Here is a 21,435-nt window from a genome sequence, read left to right as displayed (position 1 = left end):
ATCGTTCCTTCTTACTGCCGCGTAGTATTCCATCGTGTGTATATACCACATTTTATTTATCCACTCATCTGTTGAAGGACATTTGGGTTGTTTCCATCTCTTGGCAATTGTGAATAATGCTGCTATGAACATTGGCGTGCAGATATCTGTTCGTGTCACTGCTTTCCGATCTTCCGGGTATATACCGAGAAGTGCAATCGCTGGATCGAATGGTAGCTCTATATCTAGTTTTCTAAGGAACTGCCAGACTGACTTCCAGAGTGGCTGAACCATTATACAGTCCCACCAACAGTGAATAAGAGTCCCAATTTCTCCACATCCCCTCCAGCATTTGTAGTTTCCTGTTTGTTTAATGGCAGCCATTCTAACCGGTGTTAGATGGTATCTCATTGTGGTCTTAATTTGCATCTCTCTAATAGCTAGTGAAGCTGAACATTTTTTCATGTGTTTCTTGGCCATTTGTATTTCCTCTTCAGAGAACTGTCTTTTCATATCTTTTGCCCATTTTATAATTGGGCTGTCTGTACTATTGTCGTTGAGTTGTAGGATTTCTTTGTATATGCAAGATATCAGTCTTTTGTCAGATACATGGTTTCCAAAAATTTTTTCCCATTGAGTTGGCTGCCTCTTTACCTTTTTGAGAAATTCCTTTGAGGTGCAGAAACTTCTAAGCTTGAGGAGTTCCCATTTATCTATTTTCTCTTTTGTTGCTTGTGCTTTGGGTGTAAAGTCTAGGAAGTGGCCTCCTAATACAAGGTCTTGAAGATGTTTTCCTACATTATCTTCTAGGAGTTTTATGGTACTTTCTTTTATATTGAGATCTTTGGTCCATTTTGAGTTAATTTTTGTGTAGGGGGTGAGGTAGGGGTCCTCTTTCATTCTTTTGGATATGGATATCCAACTCTCCCAGCCCCATTTGTTGAAAAGACCATTATGGCTCAGTTCGGTGACTTTGGGGGCCTTATCAAAGATCAGTCGGCCATAGATCTGAGGGTCTATCTCTGAATTCTCAATTCGATTCCATTGATCTATATGTCTATCTTTGTGCCAGTACCATGCTGTTTTGGCAACTGTGGCTTTATAATAAGCTTCAAAGTCAGGGAGTGTAAGTCCTCCCACTTCGTTTTTCTTTTTTAGAGTGTCTTTAGCAATTCGAGGCATCTTCCCTTTCCAAATAAATTTCATAACTAGCTTTTCCAAGTCTGCAAAGTAGGTTGTTGGAATTTTGATTGGGATTGCATTGAATCTGTAGATGAGTTTGGGTAGAATTGACATCTTAATGACATTTAGCCTTCCTATCCATGAACATGGAATATTTTTCCATCTTTTAAGGTCCCCTTCTATTTCTTTTAGTAGAGTTATGTAGTTTTCTTTGTATAGGTCTTTTACATCTTTGGTTAAGTTTATTCCTAGGTACTTGATTTTTTTAGTTGCTATTGAAAATGGTATCTTTTTCTTGAGTGTCTCTTCAGTTTGTTCATTTCTAGCATATAGAAACATTACTGACTTAATGTGCATTAATCTTGTATCCCGCTACTTTGCTAAATTTGTTTATTAGCTCTAGTAGGTGTATCGTTGACTTCTCAGGGTTTTCTAGATATAAGATCATATCATCTGCAAACAATGACAGTTTTACTTCTTCTTTTCCAATTTGGATGCCTTTTATTTCTTTGTCTTGCCGGATTGCCCTGACTAGCACTTCCAGCACAATGTTGAATAACAGTGGTGACAGCGGGCATCCTTGTCTTGTTCCTGATCTTAGAGGGAAGGCTTTCAGTCTCTCACCATTGAGTACTATGCTGGCTGTGGGTTTTTCATATATGCTCTTTATCATGTTGAGGAAGTTTCCTTCAATTCCTACCTTTTGAAGTGTTTTTATCAAAAACGGATGTTGGATTTTGTCAAATGCTTTTTCAGCATCTATTGAGATGATCAATTGATTTTTCCCTTTCGAGTTTTTAATGTGTTGTAATACATTGATTGTTTTTCTTATGTTGAACCATCCTTGCATGCCTGGAATGAACCCCACTTGGTCATGGTGTATGATTTTTTTAATGTGTCTTTGGATTCGATTTGCAAGTATTTTGTTGAGGATTTTTGCATCTATATTCATTAGGGAGATTGGCCGGTAGTTTTCCTTTTTTGTAGCATCTTTGCCTGGTTTTGGTATTAGATTGATGTTAGCTTCATAAAATGAGTTAGGTAGTCTTCCATTTTTTTCAATGTTTTGAAAGAGTTTGAGTAAGATTGGTGTCAGTTCTTTCTGGAAAGTTTGGTAGAATTCCCCTGTGAAGCCATCTGGCCCTGGGCATTTATTTGTGGGAAGATTTTTGATGACTGATTGGATCTCTTTGCTTGTGATGGGTTGGTTGAGGTCTTCTATTTCTTCTCTGGTCAGTCTAGGTTGTTCATATGTTTCCAGGAAATTGTCCATTTCTTCTACATTATCCAGTTTGTTGCCATACAGTTGTTCATATTATCCTCTTATAATTTTTTTAATTTCTTCAGGATCTGCAGTTATGTCACCTTTTTCATTCATTATTTTGTTTATATGGGTCTTCTCTCTTTTTGATTTTGTCAGTCTAGCTAGGGGCTTGTCAATCTTGTTGATCTTCTCAAAGAACCAACTTTTGGTGATATTTATCCTCTCTATTGTTTTTTTTGTTCTCTATGTCATTTATTTCTGCTTTAATCCTTGTGATTTCTTTTCTTCTACTTGGTTTAGGATTGGTTTGCTGTTCATTTTCTAGCTTCTTCAGTTGATCCATTAGTTCTTTGATTTTGGCTCTTTCTTCCTTTTTAATATATGCGTTTAGTGCTATAAATTTCCCCCTTAGCACTGCTTTTGCTGCATCCCATAGGTTTTGGTATGTTGTGTTCTCATTTTCATTCGTCTGTATATATTTAGCAATTTCTCTTGCTATTTCTTCTTTAACCCACTGATTGTTTAGGAGTGTGTTGTTTAACCTCCAGGTATTTGTGAATTTTCTAAGTCTCTGATGGTTATTGACTTCTAATTGTATTCCATTGTGGTCAGAGAATGTGCTTTGAATAATTTCAATCTTTTTAAATTTATTGAGGCTTGTTTTATGTCCCAGCATATGATCTATTCTGGAGAAAGTTCCGTGAGCACTAGAAAAGTATGTGTATCCTGGTGATTTGGGATGTAATGTCCTGTAGATGTCTGTTAAATCTAATTCATTTATCAGATTGTTTAGGTTTTCAATTTCCTTATTGGTCTTCTGTCTGGTTGATCTATCTATAGGAGAGAGTGATGTGTTGAAGTCTCCCACAATTATTGTGGAAACATCAATTGCTTCCTTTAGTTTTGCCAGTGTTTCTCTCATGTATTTTGTGGCACCTTGATTGGGTGCATAGACATTTACGATTGTTATTTCTTCTTGCTGAATTGCCCCTTTTATTAGTATGTAGTGGCCTTCTTTGTCTCTCAAAACATCCCTGCATTTGAAGTCTATTTTATCTGAGATTAATATTGCTACACCTGCTTTCTTTTGGCTGTAGCTTGCATGAAAAATTTTTTTCCATCCTTTCACTTTCAATTTCTTTGTGTCCCTGTGTCTAAGATGAGTCTCTTGTATGCAACATATTGATGGTTCATTTTTTTTGATCCATTCTGTGAATCTATATCTTTTAATTGGGGAGTTTAATCCATTTACATTCAACGTTATAACCGTGAAGGCATTTCTTGAATCAGCCATCTTATCCTTTGGTTTATGTTTGTCATATTTTTCCCCTCTATCTATTAATATCCTTTATTGTACCCATACCGAATCTCTTTAGTACTGAACCTTTCTCCAAGTCTCTCTGTCCTTTCTTTGTTTCTCTGTCTGTAGGGCTCCCTTTAGTATCTCCAGTAGGGCAGGTCTCTTGTTAGCAAATTCTCTCAGCATTTGTTTGTCTGTCAAAAATTTAAGCTCTCCCTCAAATTTGAAGGAGAGCTTTGCTGGATAAAGTATTCTTGGCTGGAAATTCCTCTCACTCAGAATTTTAAATATATCGTGCCACTGCCTTCTTGCCTCCATGGTGGCTGCTGAGTAGTCACTACTTACTCTTATGCTGTTTCCTTTGTATGTGGTGAATTGCTTTTCTCTTGCTGCTTTCAGAACTTGCTCCTTCTCTTCTGTGTTTGACAGTGTGATCAGTATATGTCTCGGAGTGGGTTTATTTGGATTTATTCTATTTGGGGTTCGCTGAGCATTTATGATTTGTGTATTTATGTTGTTTAGAAGATTTGGGAAGTTTTCCCCAACAATTTCTTTGAATACTCTTCCTAGACCTTTACCCCTTTCTTCCCCTTCTGGGACACCAATGAGTCTTATATTTGGACGTTTCATATTATCTATCATATCCCTGAGGTCCATTTTGAGTTTTTCAATTTTTTTCTCCATTCTTTCTTTTATGCTTTCATTTTCCATTCTGTCATCTTCCAGGTCACTGATTCGTTGTTCAACTTCCTCTAGTCTTGTACTATGAGTGTCCAGAATCTTTTTAATTTGGTCAACAGTTTCTTTAATTTCCATAAGATCATCCATTTTTTTATTTAGTCTTGCAATGTCTTCTTTATGCTCTTCTAGGGTCTTCTTGATTTCCTTCATATCCCGTACTATGGTCTCATTGTTCATCTTTAGTTCTTTGAGTAGCTGCTCTAGGTGCTGTGTCTCTTCTGGTCTTTTGATTTGGGTGCTTGGGCTTGGGTTATCCATATCGTCTGGTTTTTTCATATGCTTCATAATTTTCTGTTGTTTTTGGCCTCGTGGCATTTGCTGAACTTGATAGGGTTCTTTTAGGGTTTGTAGACCTATTGAAGTCCTTATCTCTAATTTATCAGATCTACAGCTTCGTGGAGTACACTTTCTCTAACTAACCAGCAGGTGGCATCCACGAGCCACCTGTTCTCCACAAGCCAGTTCTCCCCTGCTTAGCCTTTTTGGTGAGTGGGGGAGTGAGTCTTGTGGGGCCCAATTGGTGTACCAAGCTTGCGTGTGTAGTTGGTGTTGCCTGCCCTGTATGTGGGGCGTGTTTCTGGGCAGTCGGGGAGGGGGGGGTGGCCCTAACAATCAAATCTCCCTGATGATCCTAGAGTTTTAAAGCTGCTGCAATAGTCTAATCCTTCAGTTCAGTCCTGCCACAGTTTGTCTCTGCCACTGACCCACAAGTCTTTGGTATTGGCGTATGGCTCCTGAGACTTGCAAGTGGGCCCCTCTTCCAGGCTGTGCACCCCAGGTCCTCTGTTGAGGGATGACTGTGCTATGTCACAGGTGAGTGCCGTCCCCCCAGGGCAGTTCTGGGCTGTTGGGCTGTGTAGGGAGGCTCCCAGTCTGCTCAAATGATGGCTGAATGGGGCTTTGTTAATTCACACTGCTCAACCTTCCATTCAGCTGAGGTTGCAGGGAAGGCTAATGTCCACGCCCAGTTTTGTGGTGTGTGCCTGTTATTTGAAGCACTTCCGTCACACTGGGTTGTCTGGGGCAGCTCTGGGCTATGGGGCTGGCGATGGGCAGGAGTGTTTCCTGTCCACCAGGATGGTGGCTGTGAGTGGACACCCCCCTTTTCTTGGGAAGTTGTGTTGTTTAGTGAATTTTCTCAGCCACTGGATTATTGCCTTTTGTCTCAGAGCTCTCTTAGTTCTGCTCTTGACTTGACGTGCCCAAATTGCAATTCTTTGAAGCTTTCTGTATTGGGCTTCTTAGAGTAATTGTTTTAGAAAAAGTAAAAAGGATTTAAAAAAAAAAAAAAAAAAAAAAAAAAAATGCCCTCCTCAGAGATCTAATGGGTTATTGAAATGCTAATAGACAAAGCAACCAGGGCCATTAAGGAAAGGTCCACAGGGCAGAGAGATCAGCTTTGCTTCGGGATTTGCATATGCGCCTCAAGGCCTGAGCTCCGCCCTTCCCCTTTCTGTGTTCACCAGAACTCCAAAAATCCTTTGCTTTTATTTTGGAGTTTTTCGTGTTGTTTTTTTTCTATGCCTGTCTCCTCTCTGCTGGGCTGGCTGCTCTCAGAGTCTCTGGTGTCTGGTCTCAGTCTATCTATGGTTGGAGTTTGAATCAGTAGAATGAGTTTCCTATAAGAGCAGCCACTGCAGTTCTCCCTTCTCCTTCCCGGAGCTGACAGCCCCTCCTCCCCCGGGACTGAGCCTGGCAGGGAGCGGCGCGGGTCCCCTGGCCGCAAAAACTTACAGATTTCGCTGATCTCAGCAGTTCCACGTTTTCATGAGTGTTGTATGAAGTATGCCCAAAGACAGATTGCTCTGTGGTGTCCAGTCCACGCAGTTCCTGGCTTTTTACCTACTTTCCTGGAGGAGTAACTAAAACTTACAGCTCACCAGTCTGCCATCTTGCCCCGCCTCCACCATTTAATTTTAATCGTAAGATGGGTCGATTATGGGATATTGGCTGTGCCCAAAAAATATCGGAAGATCCAGGGCCCTCTGTGGGGTGCTGGGTTTTTTTGAAGTTTGAGTTAATGCATTGAAGGGGGAGGATTACAAGCTGTGCTATTCGGGTGCCGGGAGGAATAGAGACAATGTTGCTTGAGGTGGCTGCGATTATTTTTATTTCACCCTTAAAATCATTATCCAGCACACCTGGGGTGATTTGAATCCTGTGAAGGGCGGTACTGGCTCTTCCTAAGATGAGGCCAAAGGTATTTGGGGGCAGTGGTCCATAAACTCCCGTTGGTATGAGGAGAGGACTGTTTTGTAGGGTTAATATTGATTTGGAGGTGGTACAGAGGTCCATCCCTGCGCTTCCTGCTGTTGCTCTCCATAAGTCTGCGATATAGCAGCGTGGTTTATAGTTGGGAGCGCAGGTACTGCGACTGGGGATGGCTGAACAAACCGTATTGCCCCTGGGTTTGTTTTGGTTGGGGCCTGGGGCCGGCCCCATTGGAAGTTTCCCTGGAGCTTAGGCTTAAGGGGTTGGCCATTAATGTCTGCGTTAGAGTGGCATTCAGATGCCCAATGGAACCCCTTTTTACAGCGGGGACAAATAGAGGGCGGCAAAGGGGGTTTATTAGTAATGGGTAAGGAGGAACTGGTTTGTGGCACGGGGCAATTTTTTGAAAAATGGCCAGGTTGCTTACAGTTATAGCAGGTTGGAGGCTTTGCTTGTGCCGTAAAATTTTTATGCTGTGCTGCAAAATTTTGAAGGGCAGCACCAATGGCTATTCCAAGAGTTTGAGTGGGCCCAATGCCAGAACAGAGCTTTATGTAATTATTAAGGTTGGTATTATGAAAGGGGCGTATTGCTGCTTGGCAGGCAGCGTTAGCATTTTCATAGGCCAGGTGTTTAATAAGATCACTTTCGTTTTCGCTGGCCCCAAATGAGCGCTCAGCCACGTTTTGCAGGTGGCTAAGGAATTCGCTATACGGTTTGTCAGGTCCCTGTCTTAATTTAGCAAGAGAGGCAGTGGCGGCACCCTTTTGCGGAAGTTTTTTCCATGCTCTAAGCGCAGCCATTTGTATTTGCGCTAAGAGACCTGGGGGGAATTGAGCCTGTTTATTATTCTGATGGTAGGGGCTTTGACCTAAAAATTTGTTTAATGTCCAGGTTTTAGAGGTGGCTTTACGGGCATTACGGGTGGCATACTTTTTACAATGCTCTTCATAATCGGATTTCCACAACAGGAAATCGCCGCCGGACAGGGCAGCTCTGGCTAATTGGGACCAATCGTTAGGAGTGAGTTCTTTTTCACTGAGACTCTCTAATAGGGTGAGCGTGAAGGGGGCAGTAGCGCCATAATCACTCACTGCCTTTTTTAATTTTTCTAAATATTTTAAACTGAGTTTTTTATATTTAACTGTTGAAGCAGTACTAGCTTCTTCCTGTTCTTCTTCGTTAGAACTAGGGGGATTTGATTGTTCCTCTTCCTCGCTTTCGCTACTAGAATCGCCATTTTGGGAGCTGGCAGCACCATTATGGGAGCTGGCGGCGCCATTTTGGGTTTGACTACGTGTAACTGGAAAGGCGTAGGTGTGGTGAGCGCAATGGGGACGTGATGAGTGGGCGTTTTCTGGAAGCACAAGGGCTGCAACGCTCTGAGTTGCCGACCAGAGGTCGGCGAGCAAATTGGCGGCTTGCAGCCGCTCTTGATTAAAAGTTTCTCTAAAGTTATCGGTGTGTAGCCGGAGGTTTTCTGTGGCCTCTTCCAAAGCGCAAAACTGAGGTAAGGACGTGACTGAATAAAAATGAGAATATGGTTTTGGAAAATCGGGTGCGTAAGGGGGTGGCCAAAACGGAGGAAGGGAGTTGATCTCCAAAGAGGGAGAGATTTTAGCCTCCGGTTCCTCCAAAAAGGGAGAAATTTTAACCTCTGGTTCGATATCGTGCTGATCGGGTGATAGACTAGCTTGACTGGTTGGGGTATTTGGCCTATCCCTGTTGGGGTTTTTGTTTAGGGGATCCTCAGGTATGTTAATAATTACTAAGCTGCATGCTGAAGCGGGACGAGAGTGCTCTCTTAAAGCTTCCTCTCCTTTTTTGCAGAGGTTTTGAATGTCTGGAGCTAAAGAATGGACTCTTAAGATTTCATTAATTAGATTCCAATAAGAAAAGGCAGTAACCGGGACCTTTTCAGGACCAAAGGTCCGGGAATAATCTTTTAAACAGTCGCCGACTCTTAGCCAGCATTGGTGGTCTATAGTACCTTCTTGAGGGAACCAAGGGCAGGTTTTTAACAAAAAATCAAAAAAGCACGTGAGATCTTTTTTCTTAACTCTAGTTCCTCGTGCCTTAAGCGATTGTTTGACCTGACTAATATATAATTCATGTTGGGAGATTGCTTGTCCCATGTTGGGGGTGGGGGCTTACCTTTTGTTGCTTTCTTTTCTTCTTTCCGTTTCTTCCTTTCGCCGGCACTGATCGACTGGCGAACGGATCTGTCTCGTGAGCGCGCTTCCCCGCGGCGATCCCGGGTGCGGTGAGTGTGAGAGGCCTCTCTCCTTGAGTGCGGTTCCGTCTCTCACAGAACTCCGAGCCCCACGTTGGGCACCAGTTTGTCCCGGCCCGCGGGACGTTCAACGGAGGCTCCGAGTCCTGTGAGGGAGGAATGGTATGGGACAAGAGACGTGAGGAACGACAGCAAGACAGGTTTCTGATCAAGCTGCAAAATTTTATTGAAGAGGCAGAGCATATATACTCTAGGAGAAGGGGAAGTGGCTAGCAAGGGCTCGTGGCGGTCTAGGATTGGTGGCTGCTGTTGCTAGGGTAGATGGCAGATGTAAGGTTAGCACTTTTGGCGCGAACTAGCACTTTTGGCGTGAACTACTTCCGTAAAGAAGGCTGAGGGTAACTTAAGCTGTTGTTGCATCAGCCCTGGTGGCCATGTTGCATATTTCCGGCATTGCTGAGGGTGGATTTTATACATGCTACCTTAATTGCCCTCTACATAATTCTTTGACTATTACTCCTTTATAAGGAGTACAATATGTTCACAAGTAAGCTCTTTCAGCACTAAAATATTTGTTGGTTACAGGAAACCCACAGTCTTTTCATTAATCTAGAATGTTTTAAAGGAAATATGCATATTAATGAAGCACTTCTTCATATTGTCTTGTGTTGTTTGAAGCCTGTGTAATAGATCATTATTGATTTTGAAAATATATGTAATATTTAAACTTGTTTCTGAACTTTTATTGGAAATTATAATTTCTCCATTGATTTTTGACCATTAATTGACAAACTTTCACATTTTCTTTGATGATATTTTTAGCTGTCCCTTTCCATTATGTACATCCATATCTCAGTCTATGATCTCACTTCCATCATCACAGTATGCTTTTCATAGGCCCCACAGGGTCTTGGCAAGCTGCTCAGAGCTTTACAAATAGGATTGTTCCACTGTAATGTGAACTGAGATATAACTGGTGAAAGGAAAGAAATAAAATAGGAAGACCCAGCTCCTCCTGATTTTCCTGCTGTGGGCTTCAAGTGAAACTGAAAGCACCTAAATTCAACTAGATTTATACCCTTGTGCTTAGGAAAAATGATTTTAAGGGCAGATTGAAATAATAGTTACTTCCATTATAGACAGTACTTTATAAAATAGGGTCACTGTGGGAAGAAACAGCACAATTAATACATTGTTAGCAATATATATTTGAATTGGATGACATATTCCTTACATGTATGGTAATCATTTATTATGATTGCAGGTGCCAGGGGGGACATTGTGATGACTGAGTCTCTATTCTCCCTGGCTGTGTATCCAGGGCAGAGTGTCACCATCAACTGCAAGTCCATCAAGAATATATTATCCAGGGCCAAGCAGAATGACTAATAAGCCTGGTTGCAGAAGAATCTTGGGAAAAACCCTAAACTCCTCATCTGCTGGCCATTCCCCACAGCATCTGGGATCTCAGACAAATTCATTGACCATAGATCTGGCATAGGTTTTACTCTCAGCATCAGGAGGCTTCAGGTGGGAGATATAGTGGATTTTTATTGTTAGAAACATAACATCTCTCCTTCCACAGTGCTAGAGCCTTGAACACAGACCTCTTCCCAGCAGCTGTGTGTCAGTGAGTCTCTGCAGCAGCAGCTGCTTCCTGTCCACACAGCCCTGGAATTGTCCACTTTCCTCTTGGAGGTCTGTCTCTTGACTTATTTTTGGGAGCTGTTTCAAGGTTCAGTAACCCATTAGTGATTTGTTGTTATTTTGATCCTTTTTTGAGGAAGAGCACTGTAAAAAATGCAGCAAAGGTCTCTATATTAGTTTCCCTATTGCTCCTGTAACAAATTCCCATGAACTTAGTGACTTAAACATGAGGAAACTTTTGCTTTATAATTCTGGAAGTCATTACTCCAAAGTGGCTCTTAGCCTAAAATTTAAGCAAAAACAGAGCTCATTCCCTACTGTTACCATCAGGGGACAATCTGTTCCCTTTTTCCTAGCTCCTACAAGCCCCAATATTCCTTGACTGGTGGCCCCTTCCAGGATCTTCATACTCATTGATATTGCAGCTCTCTGATCTTCTATACACTCATCATCCTCTGTCCACAGCAGGGAAAGATTCTTTGCTTTCATGGACTCCTGTGATTAGATTGGGCCCAGCTGGATAATCCAGGACAATCTCCCCATCTCAAGGTCCATACTCTTAGTGAACTCTTCAAAGCCCCTTTTGCCATCTATGGTAACATATTCATAGGCTCCAGGATTGGTTGTAAACATGTTGTGGGATTATTATTCTGACTACTAGAAAATTCTGTGTTCCTTATGCTGTCAGGAACATTGTCAAGAACATTGTCTGCATGTTCCATACACATAATACACCTGATTGAAGTCAGCAAATCCTCAGGTCCACCCACTGGTTTATAGGAGCCAGTGAGATTTATACTCTGATGAATCAACAATCATGTCCCTAAGTTCTTGATATTAAACTTTCCTATTTTAACTCATGCTCAGTCTTATTCCCTTCCACAAGTCCCTGTTATTGTCCTCCACCTCTGGGAGTTTTCCAAGATAGAGTACTCACACTTTCAGGTTCAAAATCCCCTCCACTGAGACTAGACTTCTTTCCTCCTCTCCTTCCTCCAATCTGGACCCTATTTCCAGACAGATCTTTCTGTTCTATGTCTTTTGATTGTGCTTCTTGAACTCCTACCTAATCCTAGTTCACTCCTGCCTTTTCTTCTGAAAGCAAAGGAAACAAAATAAAAAAGATGGAAATTCATCTCTTATTCATACTCCTTCTAAAGAATATTCTCCAACTCTCTAAACCTAACTATCTACAAATGAGTACAGAATTCCCCATGACCTCGACCCTTAAATATGATTTTATTTTTTACTGTGCTGTCCCTTGCTAGCTCCTGGAACTTATGTTATTTTACCACTCCGTGGTAGTGTTCTCGCATCTGTACACAGGGTATGTTAATTACATGTATTTTGCAGGATTGTGGAGGGTCACAAGTCAATACACAAGAAATGCTTCTATCAGTGCTGGCACCTCAACCACATTTGGGCACTGCCATCCTTTCCATGCTGCATAAGTGGCTTTTCCTTCTCAGTCTATTACATCCTGAAATTTATCATAATAAAAATATATTCTCCCTTCATGTTCTTCTAGTTTCTGACACGACTTTCATTTGTTGCCTCCTCTTCCCTTGAATTTTCTGCCCTATCTTGCTTTTCACCAGCTTCTCAATGAACTCAGCCATGGATCTTCAATTTCCAACTCAAATAGTCATTTTTTCGATCTTCAGCCAAGTTGTGATGACTTTAATATTAGGATAATTATAATGAACAACAGGATATACTTTACACACCTCATTTAACCCTCATAAAAGCATGTGAAATTGGTATTATTATTACTCCTGATATAATTGGGAATGCTTAAGTGTTGCAGTGCTGGTTCCCAAACAAACATTCACTACTTGTACACATAGGATAGAAAAGAAATATCTGGTGTCTTTGTTAAAAACAGATCTCCAAGCTCTAATTCTGGGAATTCTGACCATTTTCACCAGCTGTGGCTCAACATTCTTATAATTAAAAAGTTTCTGACTTAATTCTGATGTTTAGCTCATCTGGGAAACAGAGATGCTCTTTCTTGATTACATGACCTTGTGTAAACCTCTCAGTGGTTGAGTCCATTCATGCATTGTATAACCTTCTGCCTTCAGCTTGACTGAAATGGTCCCTGATAAGTTGTTGTAGTGTAGTGTACAGTTCAAAATTTGTCCCAGATTTCAATTTTCTAATAAGGTATCATTAATAACTGAATTTGAAGAAATCCTGATTCCTGCAATGATCTTTTATTAATTATGCTTGTTTACTCCCTGTTTCTGCTGTGATTTTAATTCAAGAGATGACATGTGTAGTAGATAGAGATCTTGCTTCAACCTGTGGTTATATTGGATAGAGACCTGCAATAACCTGTCTTGCATTTCCTGACCCTCTTTCTTTAAACTTAGGACAGCTAATGCCTCCTGGTCTCAGTTGGTGATGGCTGAAATATTTGCTGCATCTGTCCCTCCAGTATCTTGGATCACTGACCAATTGTGTTTTGGTCTGTGCTGTGTCCTCGTAGATGCACAAAGATTCCAGGTTGACCTTGGTTTAAACCATGGAAAACGTTGGAAATTATAGTTTAGTTAAATGTAAAATAGCTGTTGAAGTGACTCAGGAGTCCTGCCATTGAAATTATGAGGACACTGTAAAGTTTCTTCCTGAAGTGGTTGTATTATAGTGCATGGTTTAAATTTTGTCTATTTCATTGTTTGTTAAAGTGCTTAATTTCACAAGCAACATTTTGGGTAGCAATGATATAAAACTGAAAATGAATGCTTCATGAAAAATTAACTACTGAATTTTTTTTTACAATAAATAGAAGATAAATGTGTAACTTGAACAAAAGTTTTCTTTTGACATTTATCAGTTGCTATGAAGACTGAAAACATGAAAATCAGAACACATGTTAGTTAGAGAAACAATACTAGCATCAATTTCAGAGGGAAGCATTTACTTTAATAACACTTGTCCAAAACAAATTTACCAAATGTATTTAAGTATCACTCTGATGCATTTCTTTTCATTTAGAGTAAAGTGTGATTCTACTTAATTATTTTTGCTTATATTTGATTCCATGTTCCTTGTACAAACATGAAATGTAGAGTGACAGCTTTCTTTTGCTTGGCTCAGTTAGCAAAAGAATAATTTTTCATCCAGTTTATAAATATCTATTTTTCATCAATAATCTCAGATGCTTCCATTAGAAAATAGTTTACTTTCAATACTGAGTTGATTTTTCTTCAAACAATATTTAGAATCTAAGGAAAGCTTATGGAAATTCAATCTGCTGGACATGAATTATCTATTATTGTTAATACCATGGTAAATTCAGTTAATAGAATAATGTGGGAGACAACTGATCTTTTTTTGTGTGTGTGGTGATAAGACAGAATTTGGTAAAGCAAAATATGATGGTATAAGTAATATTCTTACCAAGTTAGGAATTGAAAGGTGAAGAGATTTTCTGTAAATTGATTTTGGGCTATACTTCTTCATAATTGTATCCAAGCAGCTTGCTATTCTACTAACTCAAAGAGAAACTCTGGTGTTGAAAATTTACAAAAACACTATATATAGATTAAATGTGTGTACCACACATGATTATAAACCCACATGCAAATACAGAGTAACTGAGAAGGGAATAACAATACTGATAGTGAACAAAACAAAGTAATCCAGTCTACATGTTTTCTCTTTGCTTTAAATTCAATTCAATTATCAGAAGTTTGAGACTTTGGAATAAGTATATAAATGGACCTAGGTGTCCTAAATGCTAATGAACTTGTGTTAAGTAATTTTGTAAAATTTTTTAAAATATTATTCAAAATCAGTTGGAAATATTTAATCCAATTTTACTAGTAAGTGACAAGAACTCAAGCTTGCAGAAATTTGTTTATTGCAATTAATGAATGGAAAGTTTTCAACCAGCTAGATTTTAAAAGCCAACAGGAAAATAAAAAATGAAGAATGAGAATCCAGTAATGATTTAATTCTGACATTCCATAATTGCATTCTGGAATATTTGGGCTGACAATTCAATTAGATCTTCCTGCAGTTTTGTTGAATGCAAACATTGGGCACCACCAGAGTGTTGCCAGTCTCTAGGGTCATTCAGTTTCCTAACGTTGACCCTGGTGGGAGTGTAATAATCCCTTGATTTGATGTTTCAGAGGTTTTGAACCCCAGGGAAATGCCTACGGTGAGATGTGTGTAGATTTTTTTCACTAAGGCAGGAAGGGTGACTGTGAACTTAGAGGAGGGAAGGAGAGTCAGCAGCATAACTAGACTGTTCTATGACTGCTCCATTTTGGAAGATTATGAGCAGAAAACAAAGATCTAGAAATTAATTGCATTAAAGCTCTTCTTGCCCATGTACCTCTAGGAAACGTCTGTGCCCACCCAGGGGGACATGTACCCTGGTTTGTATAAGGGATGTATGTTTGGACCAAAGGGGTCCAATAAGGAGAGGAAAATCAGGTGTCAAAGAAGCACATTTTGCAACTAGTGCCCAGCTCTCACATAAAAAATGTGATGCTGAAAGTTAGAGCAAGAGCTAGTATGTGACTCCAGATGGGGTCTGGCTTTTGGGTCAGTTTATTTTATATTATACTTCTATGTCACTTGGTAATGTTCAAGTTTCACTCAGCTCTTCTGAGGCATCTTTCCATGTTCTTTGTGTGTTTCTTTTGTTTTCTTTTCTTTATATCTTAGTCAAGATTAATTTCAATGCCTGGAAACTTTCAGATTAATCAAAATGATACTAGGGTAATTTCTTAAAATACATAAACATTTCATAAATAAAATTTTTGAGAATGTTGATACTACCAGATTTTTAAAAGCAATGGCTATTTAAAAAACACAAGGTAACAATAAAATATCAAAGAACTTTCCTATACTTAGGAAAACACAAATAGCAGCAAAAGTCAAACAGAAGAAACACAAATCTGTTTTTATGCATTGCATGTTTAACTCTACTTCACAAAGGCACAGATAATTGAGGCATCTTTTGTTCAAGTATTTTATTTCTAAAATTAAATTACATTTTCTAAATATTCTATAAAGAAATGAAAAATGCCACAAACTGTTTGCCACAAAGTCTTACGCCGTAAAGTAAAATAGAACCAACTGAATTTATCCATGCTTCCCCCAATCAAATGTGACTCTTAGATGTTTTTCTATATACTTTATTGCAATTCATTTATACAGATTAGGGAAAATTGACTTATAATGAGTTGTTTTCATGTTTAAAATTATGTCCTACATACTACCCCTCCTTTCCAGCAAATCCAGTGCTAAAGAGAACAAGGATGCAATGTACTATTTCAGGGGACCAAAGCAATCTTAACCTTAATTTCCCAAATTTCAATTTCAATTTTTTGCCTAAGTATATAGAATAAACTCAAATAGCCAAAAATTACATAGTTAGCAGGAAGGAAATTATAGGAGATGAAGATTAATTAACTAGAACTTTATTATTTATGTTTTCCAACAAGCTACCAGCAACTTTAGACTGGCATTGAATGTACACAACTACAGAGTTTAGATTTTTTTCAGGCACATTATTACATGAAAAACAAACACCTTTCGAACTCTTTCCTTGTTGAACTGACTCTTAAATATTTTAATGGGTGAGGAATCCCAAAGATTTTGTCTTTAAGAAACTGGCATGTATAAATTAACTGTCATATGTTAAATTAAATTTTGAAACCCTAATTTTTTTTTTTTTTCTTTCCTAAAAGTGCAGTGCAGATATGCACGGCCATCACTGTTCACATAGAGAAAGGATGGAATGATAAAGACAGAGTCAATCTCTTGTAAGTGTACAGTTGTAAGGTAATCTAAAAGGAAAAAAGTAAAACAAAAAACTCGACACTGACATTGATTAAAGGAAAAAAGAACCACTCAAGGAAAATGTTGAAGAACAAGAATATCTCCTCTTAAAAAAGAAAAACAGTGTTATCCAACATGAAAATGAGGACTACAGATGTAAAAAACATTCACTTGTATTTGTCTTAAAATACAAACAAAAAAAACAGTGGAAGGAGGAATACATGCCCATTTAGAATTGAGGCAGGCCTACGTACAAATGGAATAGAGTGCAATGGTTTCACCTCCAGAAGGAAATGTCTGAAATGAAATTTCACAAGTTTTCATGTCTATAATAAAATATATTAATGTGAAAAAATTCAAAGCACAATTATCAAAAATACAGAGTCTGGAGTTTTCCTCTTAGGTTTTTAATAGACTACAAAACATGTTTAATGCATTTACTTCTACAAGCCTGCTTTGTTAGCAGCACATGTTATATACAAGTACATACAAACATATTGATATTTTACCATGAGAATCATGTCTCATCTCAAACGAGTGATATACCCTTCACCCACACTTACATCTGTTTTGTTTTCATCATAAGAACCTTATGACCTTTCTAACTGGTATATTTTAGAAAGCTTTGAAAGGGTTTTCAATCCACATATAGCATAAAAAAAAATCTTGATTTTTAAATGAAATCTTTTTAGTACTGTGGTATGACGGGTTTAACAGTTGAAGCATAAATCTATTAACTACATTGTACTGTATAAACTAATTCATAGCTTTAGGAAAATGAATTTTAAAATATAGCCAACATGAGACTGTGCAGTTATAAGCAATGAAATACTAGAAAACAGTGAATGATTAAATAAGATAATTTTTCTGCAGGGGCCATTCATTATTCTGCTCTTAGGGACCTGGAAGAAATTGTCTTCTTTAATTTTCAAATGTTCTGGTAATTCTAATCATTTCTTACCTCCTCAATATCACCTTGAATTGCTGAAATAAGTAACTCTAAAGAATCAAAGTTCTTTTCTTGTCTGAGGTAGCCAACAATGGCCACATTAAACATTTCCCCATAGAAATCCTATTTGAAGCTATGCACAAGATGAGTTTCCATGGACTTTTTCATATTCTTGTGGTATGGGTTCCATCCTATGCTCTCCACGACCTTATGGGCATCTCTGCTTACAACACTGACCCACCATCATAAATGTCAGTGGATATATCAGCTTCTTCAGGGAAGTCAGCAGTGGGGATGCCCAGCTGCTTGGAGCCACAAATGAAGCCCTGCACCACCTGTCAATGGCAGAAGTAGGGCAGGTGTCTCACGATGCTATGCGCTTGTGGTGCGGGTCCCGCCCAGTCTGTGCGTCTGGAGGGGTCACCGTCGAGACGGTGCCGGGACCCTCCTGGACCAACGGAGGACATGGGAGGGAGCCCGGCCAGTCCGCCAGGTGCACAACCGGCTGGGTGGCTCTGACGACGGCCTCGGCGGATCCCCTCTCAGCTCATCTGACAGACGCTGCCGGACGCCTGGGAGGTTGCTTCTCAGCTTCTTGGAGCAGTGGTGGAGGAAGCAGGTGCGGAAATGGGCGGGGAGCGCAACCCCGGCGAGCAGCGGTGTGGGAAGCCCTGAGCCACCGCCGCGCGTGAGGCCTCCTTGTGTTTTTAAAGTAAGTTTTTGTTTTGTTTTGTTTTGTTTTAATTCATTTTTATGGAGAAATATTCACATACCATGCAGTCTTACAAAGCATACATTCAATTGCTCATAGTATCTTTATATAGTTGTGCATTCATCACCAAAATTAATTTTGAACATTTTCATTACCACGCAGGCAAAAATAATAAGAATAAAAATGAAAATGAAAAAGAGCAATTAAAGTAAAAAAGAGCACGGGGTGCCTATTTTTTTTTGCCCCTTCTACTCATCCATCCATACACTGGACAAAGGGGAGTGTGATCGACATGGCTTTCCCAATCACATTGTCACCTCTCATAAGCTACATTTCTATGCAATCATCTTCAAGATTAAAGGGTTCTGGGTTGTGGTTTGATAGTTTTGGGTATTTACTGCTAGCTTTTCCAAATCATTAGAACCTATAAAGGGTTGTCTATATAGTGCATAAGAGTGCCCACCAGAGTGACCTCTCAGGTCCTTTTGGAATCTCTGCCACTGAAGCCTATTTCATTTCCTTTCACATCCCCACTTTGGTCAAGATGTTCTCCACCCCATGATGCCTGGTCTGGATTCCTTTCCTGGAGTGATATTCCATGTTGCCAGGGAGATTTATTCCCCTGGGTGTCATATTCCATATAAGGGGGAGGACAGTGATTTCACCTGCCAACTTGGCTTAGCTAGAGAGAGAGGGCCACATCTGAGCAACAAAGAGGCATTCAGGAGCAGGCACTTAGGCATAATTATAGGGAGGCCTAGCCTCTCCTTTTGCAGCAACAGTCTTCCCAAGGTGAAGTCCCATGGTAGAGGGCTCCGCCCATCAAACCACCAGTCCCCTATGCCTGTGAGCACATCAGCAAGCATTGAGGTGGGGAAGCCCAGCACTCCTGCATTCTCTACCAGCTCCTCAAGGGGGCTCTGCATATATTTCATTGTTTTTTTTAATAACTTTTTTAAATTAACTGCATAAAAAAATTTTAAAAAATACAATAAAAAAACTTTTCAAACAAGCCATAACAAGGGAGTCAGAAAAAGACTACTAACCTAAAATAACTTCTTTACATCCAACATGCTCACACTCTACCTGAAGAAAATAACCTAATATAGCAACAATTCTGTGAACATTCCTACCATATCCACCAGAAATTAACAAACCATAGACATTCTTGGGCATTCCCAGAATGTTAAATTTACATATGAGAGCTTATCTGTTCTCATTTGGTTATCTATCCCCTGTCATTAATTGCTCTCTATTGCTAGTACCCCTACATTCTACATTATAAACCATTTATTTTGCATTTTTCAATGTTCACATTAGTGGTAGCATATAATATTTCTCTTTTTGTGCCTGGCTTATTTTGCTCAGCATTAGGTCTTCAAGGTTCATCCATGTTGTCATATGTTTCATGATATTATTCCTTATTACCACCGCATAGTACTCCAACATGTGTATATACCACATTTTATTTATCCACTCATCTGTTGAAGGACATTTGGATTGTTTCCATCTCTTGGCAATGGTGAATAATGCTGCTATGAACATTGGCATGCAGATATCTGTTGGGATCACTGCTTTCAGATCTTCCGGATATATACCAAGAAGTGCAATCACTAGATCAAAGGGTAACTCTATATCTAGTTTTCTAAAGAACTGCCAGACTGACTTCCAGAGTGTCTGCACCATTATACAGTTCCACCAACAATGAATAAGAGTTCCAATTCCTCCACATCCCCTCCAGCATTTGTAGTTTCCTGTTTGTTTAATGGCAGCCATTCTAATTGGTGTGAGATGGTATCTCACTTTGATCTTAATTTGCAACTCTCTAATAGCTAGTGAAGCTGAACATTTTTTCATGTGTTCTCTTGGCCATTTGTATTTCCTCTTCAGAGAACTGTCTTTTCATATCTTTTGCCCATTTTGTAATTGGGTTGTCTGTACTATTGTCATTGAGTTGCAGGATTTCTTTTTATATGCAAGATGTCAGTCTTTTGTCAGATACATGGTTTCCAACTTTTTTTTTCCCATTGAGTTGGCTGCCTCTTCACCCTTTTGACAAATTCCTTTGAGGTACAGAAACTTCTAAGCTTGAAGAGTTCCCATTGATGTAATTTTTTATTTTGTTGCTTATGCTTTGGGTGTAAGGTCTAGGAAGTTGCTGCCTAATACAAGGTCTTCAAGATGCTTCCCTACATTATCTTCTAGGAGTTTTATGGTACTATCTTTTATATTGAGGTCTTTGATCCTCTTTGCATTAATTTTTGTGTAGGGTGTGGATATGGTTATCCAACTCTCCCAGTCCCATTTGTTGAAAAGACTGTTATGTCCCAGTTCAGTGGCTTTGGGGGCCTTATCAAAGATCAGTTGGCCATAGATCTGGGGGTCTATCTCCAAATTCTCAAATAGATTTCATTGATCAGTAAGTCTACCTTTGTTCCAGTACCATGCTGTTTTGACTACCGTGTCTTTATGATAATCTTCAAAGTCAGGGAGCATAAGTCCTCCCACTTCATTTTTCTTTTTCAGCATGTTTTTAGCAATTTGAGGCATCTTCCATTCTCAAGTAAATTCGATATCCAGCTTTTCCAAGTATGCAAAGTAGATTGTTGGAATTTTGACTGGGATTACATTGAATCTGTAGATGAGTTTGGGTAGAATTGACATCTTAATGACACTTAGCCTTCCCATCCAAGAACATGGAATATTTTTCCATCTTTAAGTCCCCTTCTATATCTTTTATTAGAGTTATGTACTTTTCTTTGTGTAGGTCTTTTACATCTTTGGTTAAGTTTATTCCTAGGTACTTGTTTTTTAGTTGTTATTGAAAATGGTATCTTTTTCTTGAGTGTCTCTTCACTTTGTTCATTTCTAGCATATAGAAACATGACTGACTTTTATGCATTAACCTTGTATCTCACTACTTGCAAATTTGTTTATTTGCTCTAGTAGCTGTCTCATAAATTTCTCAGGGTTTTCCAAATATAAGATCACATCATCTGCATATAATGACAGTGTTATTTCTTCCTTTACAATTTGGATGCCTTTTATTTCTTTGTCTTGCTAGGTTGCCCTGGCTAGAACTTCTAGCACAATGTTGAATAACAGTGGTGACAGTGGGCATCCTTGTCTCATTCCTGATCTTAGAGGGGAGGCTTTCAGTCTCTCAACATTGAGTACTGTGCTGGGTGTAGTTTTTTCATACATATTCTTTATCATATTGAGAAGTTTCCTTCAATTCCTACCTTTTGAAGTATTTTATCAAAAAGGTGTGTTGGATTTTGTTGAATGCTTTTTTAGCATCTATTGAGATAATCATTTGATTTTACTCTTGTGATTTGTTAATGTGCTGTAATATATTGATTGATTTTCTTATGTTGAACCATCCTTGCATGTCTGGAAGGAAACCCTCTTGGTC

At 39.2% G+C, this 21,435-nt stretch overlaps 1 pseudogene; it reads right to left on the bottom strand.

The window, feature by feature from the left end:
• Nucleotides 1-17,120: 17,120 nt before the first annotated feature.
• On the bottom strand, nt 17,121-17,775 carry LOC119512808 (annotated as a pseudogene).
• Between the last annotated feature and the right edge of the window lie 3,660 nt (nt 17,776-21,435).

The sequence above is a fragment of the Choloepus didactylus genome, chromosome 17, assembly GCF_015220235.1.
Source record: "Choloepus didactylus isolate mChoDid1 chromosome 17, mChoDid1.pri, whole genome shotgun sequence".
Classification (NCBI taxonomy): domain Eukaryota; kingdom Metazoa; phylum Chordata; class Mammalia; order Pilosa; family Megalonychidae; genus Choloepus; species Choloepus didactylus.
The sequence above is the reverse complement of the archived record's forward strand: the minus strand, read 5'-3'. Positions and strand labels throughout refer to the sequence as shown.